The sequence below is a fragment of the Balaenoptera musculus genome, chromosome 4, assembly GCF_009873245.2.
Source record: "Balaenoptera musculus isolate JJ_BM4_2016_0621 chromosome 4, mBalMus1.pri.v3, whole genome shotgun sequence".
Classification (NCBI taxonomy): Eukaryota; Metazoa; Chordata; class Mammalia; order Artiodactyla; family Balaenopteridae; genus Balaenoptera; species Balaenoptera musculus.
In genome coordinates this window covers 60,378,209-60,384,497 of record NC_045788.1, presented here as the reverse complement: position 1 = coordinate 60,384,497, position 6,289 = coordinate 60,378,209, and positions in this window count along the sequence as shown.

The following is a 6,289-nucleotide window of genomic DNA, read 5'->3' as shown; positions in this document are numbered from 1 at the left end:
ATCTCATTCTCTAAGTCAGTGAGTCTGTTTCTGTTTTGTAAATAAGAACCACTTTCTTGATGCCTGATTCCAGCTGTCCTCAATTCTTTTCCAGGTTCCTTGACCTTTATTTGATATTGACATACGTTTTGGAAGCTAGTAAACGGTGATAAAATATTCCACAAACATGAAATGATTGTTTAGTTTTCAGCCTGTTCAGTGAAATGAAGTATCAGCTGATTTGGCACCCAACCCAGCATGTGATTGTGTTGCTTCCTTCATGAGTTTTTTTCAGAGGTATTTTTTCTCTTGACTAGATTGTACGATTGTAACTATCAAAGTTAATAAACTGTTCCAATTTACCAATTTTTTGTTTGTTACCTATTTTTCCATACTTTGAAGCTTAATTCACTAGACAACATTCCATAACCTGCCAGAAATGGGATGATAACTGCTCCCAATAAGTAATTATTTAAAACCTCTCCACCCCACTTACTCATGTAAACTTGTTAAGACATCATTACGTAAGAGGGGATGATTATCTGAATTTATCCCCTCTGGACACCAAAATTGGGAGAGTCAGGTGGTGGTAGTCATCCATTCCAGATACCTATCTGTTGTGGGAATGAATTTCGGTTCACAAACAGCTGTGCAGGAAATATCACATTTCTTTATTTTCCCTAAATCAACTGAAATCTGACTCTGAGCCCCCATCCTGCAGAACAGGCAGAGAATTCACTCACTGTCTTGACTGGCTCTTGCCACAGAACTGTGCTGAGATTCTGGGGAGATACGGACCACTCTGGTCACTGACCAACGGCCCACCCTGGCTTCTGCTGCCAGGCCTGTGTCTCATCAGCATGGTCTGAGGGCTTAGCTGCTTCTGGGCCATGCCTGGGGAAGGAGAATCCTCGGAGAGCTTGGGGACCCTGTGTCCAGGGTCTGTCCTTAGGAGCACTATAGGCCTTTCTCTCGGAGGCCCTGCCTCACCCTGCGGCTCTGCTGTTAAGTGACGCAGCTGGTCCCTGGTGCTCCACAGAATCCGCTGACTTCTGTCCCCTGTCCAGTCTCCCAGAATCTCGGCTCTCTCTCTTTTCTGATTTTAAAAATGCTTTCGCGGCTTCCCTGGTGGTGCAGTGGTTGAGAATCTGCCTGCCAATGCAGGGGACACGGGTTCGAGCCCCGGTCTGGGAGGATCCCACATGCCGCGGAGCAACTAGGCCCGTGAGCCACAACTACTGAGCCTGCGCGTCTGGAGCCTGTGCTCCGCAACAAGAGAGGCCGCGAAAGTGAGAGGCCCGCGCCCCACGATGAAGAGTGGCCCCCACTTGCCGCAATTAGAGAAAGCCCTCGCACAGAAACTAAGACCCAACACAGCCAAAAATAAATAAATAAATTAAAAAAAAAAAAAGCTTTCCTCTCTCCTCTTCCCCTCTTGGACACCCATGATTATGTCATTTATGGACTTAGGTTTTTCAAAAGATCAGCAGAGCCTCTGATTTCATATGTACATGCCTTCAGTTCTGTAAAAATTCCTAAGGTAAGAAATTACAAAGGACCTTCCTTCTTGCTTGAGACTGAAAGAAGAGAAAAAACAGGAAGACTGGGTAAATTAGAATTTAAAAAAATTATCCTGACACAGGTCTATACCAGTCCCTCGAAGACGTTTTTATCTTGGGATTTTTGTGAAGACAATAAAGGCATTTATGTTTGATTAAAATCTACTTTGGGGACTTCCCTGGTGACCCAGTGGTTAAGAATCCGCCTGCTAATGCAGGGGACATGGGTTCAGTCCCTGGTCCGGGAAGACCCCACATGCCGCAGGGCAACTAAGCATGTGCACCACAACTACTGAGCCCGCACACCTAGAGCCAGTGCTCCACAACAAGAAAAGCCACCGCTGCAATGAAGAGTAGCCCCCGCTCGCAGCAACTAGAGAAAGCCCACACCCAGCAACGAAGACCCAGCGCAGACAAAAAAAAAAAAAAAAAAAAATCTACTTTGGGATGAAAACTCTATACACTTTACTATAAACTACACTAAAGATAAATACATGATTCTGATATAAATTTCCAGTGCCTGCCTCCTGGAACTGGGAAGAACTTGTAGCCCAGGTTTAGGTCTGATCCGTGTTCCTTTGTGGCATGGGGGCATTTCAAACTTCATACTTTAGAAAGAGACATTCTTTACTAGCTGTCTAAGGGGAACACAGATTCCCAAACCATTTTCCCTGTAATATCATTAAACATTACTCCTGTTCTACATATGCATCATGTATGATAATATAAATATTATCATCTTGTTTCTGATTCATGGATTTAACATTTTATCTTTTTTCTTTGAAGGTACTAATCATAGTCTTTTTGCAATTTATTTGTCCCCTGCAGGATTCTCTAGCACAGGAAACTATGTTTTATATATATATATGTATTTCCAAATAGATAATCATATTTTTAGGTTTGTGTATCTTAAGTTTATATTTCAGGTATATTAAATAAAGATCCATGTACAGATTGATTTTAAGGCATTTAACTAGATAACTTGAAGGTGAAAATCATTTTAAAAGGAGAATAATATGCTGTTTTCCCAGAGTGAAATTATTAGTTCTCTAATAAAAACCAGTTTATGCAAATAATGTGCTCCTGAGATGTGTGATGCACAATTTTATAAATTATGTCATATTTTTAAAGTATTAAGATATATTGATAAAATTCTTTTTGGAAACCCTTTTTGAAAGTGAAGAGTTGATCGATAATTTCTCTCTTTTCAGCATGATGAGGTGGTGAATAACAGAGGCTCAGAAATTGGACTCTACGGTTTTGAATCCTGCCTTCACAACTTCTGTGTGATGCTGAACAAATTACTTAACCTCTCAGACTCTCCATAAAATGAGGATAATAATATCTACTTCACAGGGTTGTTGCAGGGATAGAATGAAAAAAATACATGTAAATCACTTAGAACTATGCCTGACACATATTTAGTACTTAGTAAATGCTAGCTAGCTACTATTTATATTTTAACAATAGAATGAGGCACCACTGTAAACTATCATGGTATGTAATCCATCCCACCAATTATTTATGGATAACTGTTACTTATTCTTTTGTTAAAAAGTATTACATATGATGTCTATGACATATTTGCTTCTTATAATCATGAAACTTCAGAAAATTCACTGTGTGTTATCAAACGTGATTGTCTCGAACAATTACTGAGTATGATCTCAATCATCAGAGTGGAAAAACGTTACCGTGGAATCACATGGGACTCTGAGACTCTCTGATACACATGCACCCCTTACAACACCTACACAGTGACATACATGCAAAAGGTACTGCTTGCCTCAATGTTTGCATGCAAGAACAAACAAGAAATGTGTGTCTCTGAAATAAAATGTTAACTTTTCATGCCAATATAGGTATTTATTGTTTGTGGGAACATCATTTAATAGATAGGTATTAACAGTTTTACAATTGGTTACTTAGGATACTGTATTTTAACTCAGCATCAGTCAGTTTTTCTGAAATGTGACATATTTTCTTCCTCCTTTAATATCTGTACTAATAACAATGGTACCTAACATTCATTGACCAATTACTACATGCCTGTGCTTTCTTTGTATTAACTTGGAACAGCCTGATGAGCTAGATACTCGTCATTTCCATTTTATAGGTAAGGCACAGACGTTTGAATAGCTTGACTAAGTTAATAGCTAGTGCGTGGTGGAGCCTAGATTTGGACCAGTAATCTCTAGCATCAACTCAGTTTAACCATTGTACCATACTATACACTAAGTTATATATTAGTGTGTTAAATGTATAATGTTCTACAAAATGCCTGACAGGGGTTTGCATTTGCCATTGGTTGATTTTAAATCAAGTGAAAATTAGAAGTGTGACTCTGAGACTATGTTGAAGTGAACTTTATAACATTTTAAAAATAAATTTATTTATTTTATTTTTATTTTTGGCTGTGTTGGGTCTTCATTGCTGCGCGCGGGCTTTCTCTAGTTGTGGCGAGTGAGGGCTACTCTTCGTTGCAGTGAGCTTCTCACTGCGGTGGCTTCTCTTGTTGCGGAGCACGGGCTCTAGGCGCATGGGCTTCAGTAGTTGTGGCTCACGGGCTCTAGAGCGCAGGCTCAGTAGTTGTGGCTCACGGGCCTAGTTGCTCTGCGGCATGTGGGATCTTCCCAGACCAGGGCTTGAACCCATGTCCCCTGCATTGGCAGGCGGATCCTTAACCACTGCGCCACCAGGGAAGCCCCTATAACATTTTTGTAAAATATTTTATATAGAAGTATACTTTATCCAGTTAACATAGATTTTGTTTTTTTAAGCTCTGAGTTGGTTCTTTAAAGTGAATTTTTTAAAAGCCCTTTTTTAAAGAAAAAAAAAACAGGTATAATGAAGCTCACTTTGTCAAGAAATGTGTTGACTGAGACTGTGAAAATAATAAAAAGGGTACCTTACATTTGTCTAATGTTTTATTTTTAAAATGTTTATAGGTGTTGAATTCGCTATTACAGGAGGAGCAATTCTTTACTTTGCAAAAAAGATCCAGCATTTTCTGAGAATTACATTAACACATTCACTTGACTAATGAACTCCTTAAAGCTTTATAAATATTATCCACTGTTCTCTGGCAGCAGCAGCAAAAAAAAAAAAGTCACTGAGTTACTGGCCTCAGGAATGCTGGTCTGATAGGGGAACGTTTACTCTCTCGTTAATTTCAAGAAGCTTTTAAAAATAGTGATGTGGAAGTTACCTATTAGTTAATACAGGCATCAACCTTATCCTGTGCTTCATTAATTAGAACTCCATTTGGTGGAAAACTTTGTCCTGTGAAGCTTGAGTTCTGATGAAAAGTCTCCAACGCACTTACTTTTATATCTCAAGTCATCTGGGTAAATTTTGAAGTGGGGTTTGGTATTAGATTAGTGGTAAAAATATCCCTTATCTGCAAGCTTGTATGCTGTTTGCATTCCCGTTATAATTGTCCTTGTCAGAGGTCTGTTCCTGCCCTTTCTAGAATAGCCCCACAGACATGTGGGAACTCAAGACAGTCCCTAAATCCTTCCTCTGTTCTTCTCTTTCTCCCTTTCCCTCTCCCTCCCTCCCTCCCTTTCTTCCTTTTTACCAGGGCTTTCCACTTACTGTTTTTTACCCTTCCTACAGGGCCACACAAAATAAATCGACTCTCTCCTCGGACTTATTGTCCTACAACTAACTGGAGGCAATTATTATCTTTATTCACATCCCTCCATCTAAGATTGAAGAATCACTCTATATTAAAGGGTGTAGGATCCTTCAAGCTTTCTTTAGAAACTAGTATTAGCCAATGTTTATTGAGCACCTACTATGTGCCAGGCAGGATACCTACACCATTTCTAATCCTTACAACCTTGCTAGATGAATTAATGATAGCCAGTACTCACACAGCCTTTACCATCAACTCATCTAAGATATGGTAAACACAAGTAAAGCTCTTATAATAGTGGTTGACACACAGTAACATTCAATTAACTGTTTTTATATCTTCTTGTACTTCTGCAAGCATCTGGAGAATTTTTAACTCCATTACGGTATTCTACATTTATCCTTTTTTTTTTTTTTAAATTTCAACGTGATAGAATTAACCTGAGGAAAACTTTTGGCTCCTTTTATTAATTTACTATTTCTCCTAGCTTTGTATTAACCACTTATTTTGGTCCTTAAAGTCACTCAAAAGAATGATAAAAGATCAAAGATGGAGGCCTGCAGTTTTGAAAAACTTCAGTTTATTCTGGGCCAGGCCTTCCTTGCACAGTTCTCTGGGGTCTGTTCCTTCTGTGGAAGAAGCACGATCCTGCACAGGGGGAATGGTACCTGAAAGTGGAGTTTCAGCTCTAACAGGAGAACACTGAAAACACCGCTCTAGCGTGCTTTCCATGTATTAAAATTCATCTTGAAAAAAACCCTGCCATTTTTCACAGCTCAGTTACAGGGAAGGAGAAGGAGCAGACGGCCGTGGCCATCAGGGGTGGGGTGGCTGGGTCAGCTGCCACTGCAGCCCGGGAACGGGTACCGGTCGGCATGTGCTGTTTGGGGAACACCACTTAGGGAACGGGCATTAGAATTTTACCACTGGCCATGTAGGGTACTGCATTTTAGCTCAGCATTGCTTTTTGACCCCCACATCAGCTGGGATTTTGGGCCAGTTCTCTTGGGCTCACACTTCTTTGAACTGGGAAGGACTTGTGGAACTAGTCTCGGTGGTTAGAGAAGCCTCAGCAGTGGGGCAGCTGTGGCTGCTGATCTGGGCTGCTCCC